Consider the following 12342-nt stretch of genomic DNA (forward strand, 5'->3'; position numbering starts at 1 on the left):
CCCATTATCAGCATTGAAAATGTCAGAAAATTTCTTGTGTATGAAAAAATAAGACATGTAACATCTACGGTCAAAAATCGTGTCTTTATTTTTAATGCCAGATCTTGATGAAATAAAACAAAGCAGAAATATTTCATCATTAGGAATATTATTTATACCTCAATATATGAAATACCTTTTATTTACAACAATAGTGAAAATGGAAAAGATGAACTAAAAGGTAATGGAAAACTAGATACAGATATTTCTTGACCTTTTATGAACACTTTAACCAATTTGAATTTTTTGACATATGTTATTCAGTCTTTGTGTGACCAATACTGAGGAAGATGAAAAAAAAAGTGGTGTCCAACTTAAAAATAAAAAAAGAAATGGAAACATATTAACACAAATTGTTTATTTGAGCTGCTGAAAATAATCAGGGCCATTCTAGTTCTATAAATCAATGACCATGATTTAGATTTTCATTGTGAAATCACATCACCTCCAAAATTCTATGTGTCTAGAAACCGCATACATGGTGTCTTAGAGCTTTCCTAGTACAGGTTAATGCTTCTGTCTCCTCCAGGGATTGGAAGAGAGCAGAACACAGAGGAACAGAATGTAAATTACAGTCTACTTTTCCCCTTCTCAATCCCAAAGTGACAAAGGGGCTTCACGGTTAGAGAACTCTGTACTCATTCAGGTTGGTTATACTTTATCATTTCTGCATTGTGTAATGATTCAATTTAACAATCATTTTGGATATTTGAGAATATTATTATAAATGGTTTTGTCAGTTTTGAAGTTTTTCTGTTAAGCAGAAATACCTGCTTGATTTCAAATTCTGAATATTTATAATATTTTTTCTTTGCTCTTCTAATTTAACTGTGCATAGATGCAGAAATTCTGCATTTCACATTTACAGTTTCAGAGTACACAATCAACACTTCCCACCTGACCTTCAGTCCCTCATGTACCCCACCATACTACCTCCTTCATTTATTAGTTTTGTTACATTTTATAATAATATCCTTCAATTCATTTTATAATCATAAGCTTATCCCCCCACTAACTAAACATTTCAATAAGCATTCAGTAGGAAAAGCCTCTGGAATATGGACAATGGCTTCAAACATTAATCAAACTTGATCATGTGAATTATGGCACACACTTTTTGTGTTCTGTATAGTTGCTAAAGGGATTAGGAAAAAACGTGTGAATTTGGAAACTTGCTTATTTCAACTAAACATCAAGACCTGCAGTTGCATGAATAACAGCAAAACACAGAGATTTTAAATTATGACTTACAGCCAAGTAATATTCCATCCTGTATGTATGATTTTTCTTGTAGCCATTAGTTGATAGGCATCTGAGTTGATTCCATACTCTGGATATGAATTCTTTAAAAGATTAATTTTGTGCAAATGTTTGTTCCTCTTCTGTCAGTAGTCTTTGCACTTTCTTGAGTGCTTTGTTATTTTGTGCATATAGTTTGTACCTTGGTGTAATCCTATTTGTGTGTATTTTTGTGCAAAGATCCAATATTTCCAAGACCATTTTACAGAGACTCTATCATCCCCAAGGAGCAATTTTAGCTAATTTGACAAAGGTTACTTGGTAGTAGATGTATGAATTATTTTTCTGGTTTGCCTAATCTATTCTCTTATGGTACACATGTCTATTCTTGAGTCAATGTCAGTGTGCTTTATCACTGATCCATATAGTATGACTTGAAATATGGTAGTTTTGTGTTTAAAGGCTTGCTTTTAATTATCTGGGATCTCTCACAAATTCCATAGGAATTGTAGCAACTTCTTTACATATTTGAGATGAGCATTTTTGGCGTTTTGATTGGAAACACAATTGCTTTGATTAGGATGAACATTTTAATATTAGTTATCCAAATCCATGTACATCAACATTTTTTCAACGTTAGTGTTTTCTTTCTACATTTCTGCTTTTAATTTTTTTTTAATTTTATTTTCGATGATGTTTAATAAGGTGTGAAGGACCCAGAGTTAGTGGAAAGTGGGTGAGACCATTGCCTCTATCTTGTTTTCTCCCTGAATCTGGGAGAAGGGGAGAAACCACACCCAGTCTACCAACTGCCTCAGGACCTGGGGAACAATTACTCAACTTCATCCCAGGGTTCCAAGTGTGGATCATAATCTGAGGGTTCTGCTCAAGTGGTCTCAATAGTTTAATTGTTCAAAAGTGCTATTGATCTCACCAATTCAAGGATAAGAAAATAATCCCCAGATCCACTGGATGACATAGTCCAACTTAGAGTCTCCATTCACTCAGATATTTACTGCCAAAACTTGGCTAGGGTAATTGATCATTTTTTTTCTGCCCTCTTTCTGCTGCTATGGTACCAGATGTCTCTGGAGGCTCTGATGCACTTCCATGCCCTCCATGTGTGTCTGGGGGCTGTCCATTGTTCCATCTAAGCCACTGAGTAGTCTCAGCTCTGATGCATGCACTAAGTGGTCAGAACACAGATCTTGTGGTTTCCCCCATGATTACAGTTCTGAGTCCAGCATTGCAGTTGAGCTGTGGAGAGGGGAAGGGTTCCCAAAAAAATCTGATTTGAAGTGATCTCAGACCTGACACTTGTGTGTGCTTGTCAGTATAGGTTTAATTCTGTCTGGTCCCCTAAAGAGCCTGCACACACACTAGTGGTTAAAATTTCTGGGTCAGCTCTGTCTCCAGCCCCATTTCTTAAATAAACCAATGGATGCTGTGGCCTTGCCCAACCCAGCCCATTGCACTCTTGGTCTTCAGGTACACCATGGCAACTGCAGCATAGTTTGAGTGATCCCCAAAATGCCCCACTAGTCCTGCCTCAGCTCTTATCTTTGTACTTGCTAGTTTATGCAGAAGACTGGTCCAGTCTGCGCTACAACCTGTTCAACTATCATAATTGGATGGGAGTTGATACTTAGCTCAAACTAATCAATCACACTATCCACCCTAGATTCATGCTGGTGCATACCACCACATGTTTATCCAGGCCTTCCCCCAGCCTTGGTTCCCATGCTCACCAGTGGGAGTTGTAATTATCAGAGAGGTGCCTGTAGTTTCCCTATTGGGCCCACTCACATTCCCAGATCTTGCACTCAACAGGTGGTTCTGCAGTCTAGCTTGATTAAATTTGTCCCCAGACCCAGCACTTGTCAGCTGATGTTGCAACAGAGCCCAACCAGACTGCCCTTACTCTGGCCTATTCATGCACCAGGAAGTACAATCAGTCAGCCCAGCCTGGTTCTCTTCCAACCAATTCACGCGCAGATCAACAAGTGATGTAACCCTGCCCCACTTCATCAGCCCATGATCACAGTTCTCATGCTCACCAGTGGCACATCAACCCAGCTGGGGTGCCTGAACTGCCCCTGCTACTGGGAGTGTCCCCTCTGCCCCAGGTCCACGTAGGCTTGTGGGTACTATGGCCCAATCTGGCATGACCTGCTTCACATCAGCTTTTGTCAGTGGGTGCTATGTCTGGCCTGGCCCTCTCTGTCCCCCAGTTCAAGCTCATGCTATTGGGTACTACAAACCATCCCAGCTCAGCCAGTCTACAGGCCTGGTCCTAATGTAAACTGGCACTTCTTGTGGTACAACCTCATCTGGCCTGCACCCTGTGCTATTTCTCAGATCTACCAGGGGGTGTTATGAACTGGCCCAACCTGTCCTCCATCCTCCATAGAGTTAACTCACACAAATTCCAGCAGGTACTTTAACCTGGCATGGTTTGTGCTACACTGTGCCTTGACTCTTGTGTTCACTAGCAGGGACTGTATCCTGACAGATGTGTTCCCCAAGTTACTCTAACAGGTCTCTTCCAAGAGGCAGATCTCATCAACATTGCTGGGTCACTGGCCCAGACTGACTTAGTCCATCTCCTGTTCTGGCAGAAACAGTGGCCTTGCCAAATCAATACAAACACATCCTGGTTCTTACTATTGGATGCTACAGCCCAGCCACACCTGGTCCATACCCAGGCATAGATTTCACATGCTTCACAAGGAGCCACAACATATCCCAGCCCATCCTAAACTCACCCTGGCTCTTACAAGCACCAGTGGGTTCTGGATTCTAGTCCAGTCTGGCACACCCCAGATCCACCACACCCATGTCAAGGGACACTGCATCCATGTCCAGCCCAGATTACTGCTCCCATTCCTGCTCTTTTGCTCACCAATGGGAACACCAAATCAGCCATGACATCCACCTAGCTCCCTAAATAAGCCAGCTCCCAGCTACAGATCTTGTGAATGCCAGTGGTTGCTCTGACCCAGTTTGTCATTGCCTATTCCTTGTCTTGTCCTTTGCCATCAGATGCTGCATCCTGTCCTTTCCCGGTCTCAACTCTCACTGGTGGTACTGTAGCCTAACCCTGCCTAGTCTGCTCCCATCCCTGGTTCATGCAAACTGGTAGGTGTGATAGCATAGCTCGGCAAAATTCACATTCCATCCTGGCTCCTGCACACACCAATGGGCAAAGGTTAGCATAGCCCTGCCATGTTGACTCCCTCTCCAGAATGACTCAATGCACTTGCCAATAGTTGAAGCTGCCCTTCTTGGCCTCACCAAAACCCAGACCTGAATCACATGCTCACCAGCATGAGTTATGGTACACCAGGAGAGTTATCCAAGTTCCCCCATCAGACACAATCCCAGACCTGGATCTTAGATGTAGGGTGCCTGGCCCTTACCTGGCATCATCTGCCCCCTCCATTGTGGCCTTTCCATATGCTGTTGGATGTTGCACTGCAGCCTGCCCCACATCCATCCTTGATTATGCCTCTGGGTGCTATGGCCTGGACCAGCCTGGCCTGTTCGCAGTCCAGCCTGGCAAGTTCCCAACCCCGGGACCCCTGATTATCAGAAGGTTCCATGGTGACGCCTAATTCAGCCCATCACTACCTGCAGCTCTTAAGATAACCAGCATTCATTTCTCATCTGTAACATACTCCCTTGATGATCCTGCCTCCCATACATCACCTTGCTTCCTTCCCTGGGCAATCTTACCTCCATCCTCTACTATGCTGTCAGACGTCCTCTTCAGGCTTCAATGGACTGTGATATCCTTCATGTGCATCTGTGTATGTCACCCACTGCACTATCTATGCAATTGGGGATGCTGAGATCTTCAAGAACAGTGGCCTTCTCAATACAGATCCCTCAGTTGCCATGCCTCACCTGGACATGAAGCCACAGATCCCCAAAGTGTGTACACCCCATGGTCCCCATGGGCGGGCTCCCAGGTGGCCAAGAGGCTTCTCCTGGCATCATCTGTACCCTGGACAGACTGAACGGAACTGCATTCAGCCCCTTCTGAGATCCATGCACCAGCTCCCACCATGCACACAGGCCGGCACCCTATTACTAATTAATTAATTATTAATTAATTTTGGTGAGGTTTTCTTGCTCTTGATTTCTTATGCCCTTAAGTTGAAGATGCATTGTTAGATTATTTAATTAGTGCCTGGTATCCTTTAATTGATGTTTTTGGATAAGATATCTCAATTAGGAGATTTCAGCAAAAACTGTCCTCTCAGACAATTTAGACTATGACGATAACAATAGTAATGCGAAAAATGGAAGAGAAATCCTTCCCAAAGAGAAAAAAAAGTTAAATTCTTTTGTTTTTCTGAGAGAGAGGCAGCGAGGAAGGGAGGGGGAGAGTAGGAGCTCATTGTTTTTTTAATTAACTTCCAAAATGCCTGCAACAGGTACTGAAGAATGAGCACCAAAACCACAATCCCAGTTTGTTTAACAGGATTGCAGGAATCCGCTCACATGAGCAATCGCCACTGACTCTCAAGTTGCACTTCCAGTGAGTAGCTGCATTAGGGCCCGGAGCCAGATACCTACGTACATGGACATGGTCAATGTCCATGCAGCCTTAGATTCTATGCTAAATGGTCACCACCTACTCCTTTTCTTAAGAGGGGATGTACCATGTAGCAATAAGTAGATGTATTTTATAAAAGCAACAAATATTCCCAGTTAAGAGAGTACAAACTAGTGGTGATAGGTGAAATTCTCAACAAGTTAATGAAAAATGTACACCATGTAATAGATTTGTACAAAATTCACTTTATTCTGCACCACAATGGACGGATCTTTTGACTTCATCTGGCCACAAGCTTCTGTTAAAGCATTTTCATTCACTGAAAGAAGCCCATGTTATTATCAGAAATTCTCAGGCTCTAAGGAACACTTTGAGATGATGTACTTGTGCAACCAGGAAGTGTAACCAGCAACGTTTGAACATAAACGACAGCGTATGCCATTCTCAAATCAGCATGATCACACGTGACTTGATTTTTCTCTCAAATTGTCATCAACAGGACTGACTTACATGGAATCAGGGAATCAATGCTAGTGAGATTTATGGACTCCTTTATATCTGCCAGCATCAACCACAATAAATTTAACAAGCTTTGCCACAGAATGCACACCAATAAATCTCAGGTGCTTCTACCTACACAATGGGAATCAGAACCAAGAAATTGCTTCTATCACAGGTCCATCTCTAGTTACCTTTTTCCTTTTTTTTTTATTTTAACTGAGAAGTATTGTCCATCCAATAATTGCCTTGGTCCCTTCCCATCTGTGCATCACCATGAGAGTAATGTCCGCAAGTAACAGCTGTGCCCACTTTGTACTGATTTTCTGAATGCACAGTTTTTCCCTTTGCCTGGGTTGTTGTGTTAGAGTTGGGTCTTGCAAGTATATCTCTCCTTGCCAGTAGCACACGGCTAAGTACTGCAATAGAGAGTGTGAGAGGATGACTGTGATGCTGAAGATTAAGAACTCATCTGTGATATTTGCTTCCTATATCAGAGTGAATATTAGAATGAGGACTTCTCTGTTTCTAATCCAACATCCGGCTAATGTACCTGGGCAGGCAATGGAACATGGCCTTTGTGACTGACATGAGATCAAGATGGGGGTTTTAGGACCTGGTACAGTGGCCTAGTGGCTAAAATCCTTGCCTTGAATGCACCAGATTCCCATATGGGTGTCAGTTCTAATCCCAGTGGCCTTGCTTCTCATCCAGCTCCCTGCTTGTGGCCTGGGAAAGCAATCGAGGATGGCCCAAAGCCTTAGGACTTTGCACCCATGTGGGAGACCTGGAAGAGGCTCCAGGCTACTGGTTTCTGATCAGCTCAGCTCCATCCATTATGGCAACTTGGGGGGTGAATCGTTGGATGAAAGATCTTCCTCTCTGCCTCTCCTCCTCTCTTTATATCTGACTTTGCAATAAAACTAAATAAATCTTAAAAAAAGATGAAGTTCTAGGCTTTTGACTTTGGCTGGTCATTTCGGAAGTAAATCAGCAGATAGAAGATCTCTTTCTCTCCTTCCTTTTTCCACTCTTTCTTTGGCTTTTAAATAAATAAACAAATCTTTATAAACAAAGAAAGTGTTAGGGGGAAGTGTTTGCTGCCTGTGGCACCAGCACCGTGTCTAAGACCAGGTTTCTCTACCGTGTCATTTTCATTCAGTTGAGCATTTCATCCTTTCAAAGCGCTCACAGATTTGGTGCCTGATAAGCATCCTCTTTCTGGTTTACATGTGCATTTTTTTCTCTTGCTTTGTCTCCACACAGTGGCAAACAATCAGGATCTGGTTTCTTCCCCTTCCTTAGCCCCTTCATTATTTCCAACTTCAGTGTTTCACCTTAATGTAATTGCCTCCCAAAGTGTTCACTTTGGAACACCACTGTTTGGAGGCTTAGTGTTTCAACATGCAAATTTCAAAAGAGCACAATATTTAGCCTATATTTCCTATGCAAACTTAACATGCAGATACCTTTCCAGTTTGCAGATTACTTTTTCTCTTTTTTGACAGTGTATTCAGTGCTAACTTTATGAATTCCATTTAAAAAAGAAGCCATTAAATGAATTAAATGTAGCAGGGTTTGAGTCAAAGGATACATGGATTAAGCAGCATTATAATCTAAAGAGGTTCAGATAGCTGCCCTCTGTCATATGGGAAAAGGGCTGTTACAGTCTGACGCAGAAGTAGAAGCAGAAAAATAGTTTATGGGTTTCTTACAGTGATCTGAGTGCCTTGCTTGGAAACGGTCGGATCAGTTGACTTCCTGCTATTGGCTGAGACCCATCTGTCTGTTCTTTTAAAATTTCTAAATCATATCACAATGTTTCATATACAAATCAGGTTACAACTCTTCATGTAGTGGTTCACTTTCTTGAGAAGCCTCCAATTCCTTGCTAACTGATGAAATCTAATTTAGCGCCAATGTTGCAGGATAATGCACTAAGCCATTGCCTGCAAGATCAGCGTCCTATATGAGCAGTCAGTGATGTATCAGCACTCTACTTTTGATTCAGCTCCTTTGTAGGGCCTGAGAAAACAGTGGTCCAAGTGATTGCATTGCCAGAATTCCAAATGGACTCTGGTTCATGTCCTTGCTACTCCATGTCAGACTCAGCCTGCTAATGGTCTGGTAAAGCAATGGCATATGATTTGGATGTTAATTCCCTAATACTCATGTGAGAGGCTTGGTGGAAGCTCCTGGCTCCTGCCTTTGAGCTGGACCGATTTGCGCCATAACAGCCACCTGGGGTGGCACATAACCAACCGATGGATGGAGTATCTCTGCTTCTCAGTGTCTCATAGAAATTTATCAAAGAAATAAATACATTTAAAAATAAGAGTACTACTTCTGGGGATCAATATTGTTTTGCTCAGTAGGTTGAAAAAATCAAAACACTAACATAAGCATTTAAAATAATTTGTGAAACAAATACTATTTATCATAAGTTTTGATGTTATCTTGAATAAAAGCAGGAAAATAAATTTGGAATACATGGAATCATTGACTGCTAGAAATATGCAAAGACAGTATTAATATTTGCCTTTGGTTAAAGAAAGCTCTTATAAAGTGTTAATAGTTTATGTTTACAAGTATTTTAAATTTGAACTTCTGCATATCTCCATTTTGCATCTAATAATTTTCTCTCTTCATTAAAACTGAAGTAGTCTGTCAGTACACGCTTCATCACCCTTCTTATCCTCCGAACATCATTACTTTTTTTTTTTATAGTAATCACTAATCACTTTAACCCCAACAGAATTCAGTATTGTTTCCACCACAATGCAGTGACCTGATATTCTCAGAGAGCTAGAAGCCACTCTCTCTGCTTGGCATTGCCAAATGAAAACTCACTTGTGATACTGGATGTGCTCATGATGCCCATGGGCAAAGTAGGATGCTGTTCATTAAACTTTGGTATCTAAACTGAAATAGCTGTTTAGTGTTCTGATAGGTGTAACAGTCCCAACAGCATAAAGTGTTGTGTACCTATAATGCAGTTTAACAATCAGGGGATTCTGGTGGTGGGCCTTTGGTGTAGCAGTTGAGATGTCCCTGGGGTTACTCACATCCCACATTGGGGTGCCTGGTTTCCACTGCTGATTACACTCTCTGTTCCAGATCGCCACTGGTGCACAGCCTGGGAGACAGTAGGTCTTGGCTCAGGTGCTTGTGTTACCTCCACCTGCACAGCAGATCTGGATTGAGTTTTAGGCTCTTAATGTTGGCTTGGGCCAGTTTTCAATATTGCCAACAAGTGTCCAGGGAGTGAACCAGCAAAATTCAGTGAAGGAGATAGAATACTTCTTCATCACCCTCTCTCTCAATTACATACATTGAAAATAAACAAATGGAGAAAATGTGTTTTTTTTAAGCAGCTATACAGTTCCGACCACTGAAGAGTACATCTGGGGATGAAAGAAAATGATTAGGAGTACACTGCTGGGAGTGTTTCAATGCATCCTAATTCCTAAACTGAGGAAGAGCCAATAGTCCCAGAATAGACAGAAACAGCTTTTGAACTGAGGCTCAAATAGCAACGTTAACAGAGCTAAGGTGATCATGTGTCCGGTAAGGCATGGAGCACTTAAAGCAAACAAATGGAGAGCTCAAAAGCAACATAATGTTACAGGCTGTACAAGACAGATGCTGAACATAATATCTGCAAACATTCACACCTGTAAGAGCTGTCCTCTAGGTAGCTGCCATGGTGGTTAAGAGACAACTAAAGTTCTCCTAACACATGGCTGTTCATTTCTTCCTCTCCCAGCAGGCTCATGCTTTTAAGAAACAGAGCAATTTGGAAACTCATTATAGTCATGGAGCACACATCTAAACCTACAGTTTTGCTTGTGTGACTGGAAAAGACACTCAGAAGATACAAAGTAGCAAGCCTAACACTCAGGGTTCCCTGGATCCCCTTGCTATTAGATAACCTCACCACTCCCCTACAGAGCAAGGTGGACACACTCTCAACCACATCCCAAACCCAGCCTTCTGTGCCTTTTAGCATAACAGGCTGACATGAAGCTCTGTCATCTATCACAAGCTTTTATTATTAGAAGCTCCCCATTTGACTACCCACTGCTCTCCCTCAAGCTGAATCCACACAGCGCTCACTGACAGGCTGAGGACACAGGCCTGGCGTTAGCTTCAGGAAGCACAATCCTAAATCTGAAAGAACTCAGGCCCTCTACTCAGTGTTCAATATGTATTCACAGCCACACTGGAATGATCCAGAAAACAAGCAATTCAGTGTACCCTTCTCTAATCAAGTGACTAAATACTAAGGAAGATGGAGAATTGCACTCAATCATATGAAACAATAAATTTGTTAAAATGTCTAACTTTGGAGTTTCAAAACTGAATTTGCTGTTGTAATTATGATGTCTGTGGGGCCAACCTCATTGCAAAAAGGGAAAGATAGATAATAGATAGATAGATAGATTGATAGATAGATCGATAGATTGATGTCATCCTAAGACATGCATTTACAGAGAATTAATTATATCTCTATGTGTCACTCTTTGTTTAATTTCAGTAACTTCTATCCCCAATTAAAGCAAAATATTTTATGGATAATGAACAAGTGGTGTAACATTGAATGGGCGACTAGTGATGTGACTTAAAAATTCAGAAATGAACAGGATGTTGTCTATCTAATGACTGACTCCAACACGAGAAAACAGCACTGTTTTGAAAACTGATTCTCAAACTCATTATTTTTCTATGACCTCTCCAAATACTGCACTTCTTAATGTTTCACTGCTATATGAGAACAGCTAATTTCTGCTTCTTGCAGAAACTTTGTGTTAGAAAGCTGGTTTTGAGAAACCCAAATATAACAGAAGGGAGCAGTTATGCAAATACTTCTGGACCTGAAATCATTTTCTCTTCACTTCTACCTTTGTTCATTTGTTTGTTCCTTCCTTCCCTCCATCCCTCCTCTTCCTTCCCTCCTTTCTTCCTTCTGTCTCATTCTTTCTCTTTCTTTCTTTGCTTTTTATTTCTATGTTAACAATTTCCTTTCTCCTTCCTCATTCCATCCCTCTCTCCTTTTTCTTCCTTTCTCTTCATTTTCCTTTCTTCTCTGTATTCCTCTGTCCATTTCTAAAGTTACCTCAAATTTCATCTCACTCACAAAATCCTGTACAAAAACTGAGCACTCTGGCTAAAAAATGAAGCGTATTAATAAGTTTTAGCAAATGCTAAGGAAGCAGGCATTTTCTTTCCCCTTCCCTACAACATATTTTATGAGCTTTATCACAGTCAGAAAGGGTTTCATTAAGATGCAACATCCCTTGGTGTATTATGCAAACACACACATATTTGCATGTATATACATTATATATATTATATGTATTTGTATATACATATATATATTGTATTTTGCATGAAAGTTGCCTTATATCAGAGAGAACATATGATATTTGTCATTTGGGGATTGCTTATTTCACTGAGCATCATGGTCTCTATTTGATCCATTTTGCTGCTAAAGGTTGCATTTCATTCTTTTTTAATAGCTGGATAATATTTCATGGAGTGGATATACCAAAGCTCTTGAGGACAAGTACTTGGGGAACCCATAAAAATGAAATGATATTGCAGCTGTGTTTTCTCAGATGACTGCTGATTCTGCTTGTGGTCAGATTTACTGTAGATTTAAGCAGAAACAAAGAGTAATGCCACATCTGTGTTTTGACGCTCAGTTTCACCATACTATTCACTGACAAGTCAACTCCAAGATACAGTGAACTTGGTATTATTAAATAAAATTAAGCATATTTGCTTTTGGAATTGTTGACTATGTGTTAAGACAGAACATATTAATTCTATTGGTTCATGACCAATTGAATTAATAAATATATTTAGTTGTGTGCAAAGTGTTTTTGAAATTCATGGTTTTTTTTTAAGATTTATTTATTTTTATTGACAAGTCAGATATACAGAGAGGAGGAGAGACAGGAAGATCTTCTGTCCGATGATTCACATCCCAACTGACCACAACA

The sequence above is a fragment of the Ochotona princeps genome, chromosome 3 (genome assembly GCF_030435755.1).
Source record: "Ochotona princeps isolate mOchPri1 chromosome 3, mOchPri1.hap1, whole genome shotgun sequence".
Classification (NCBI taxonomy): Eukaryota; Metazoa; Chordata; class Mammalia; order Lagomorpha; family Ochotonidae; genus Ochotona; species Ochotona princeps.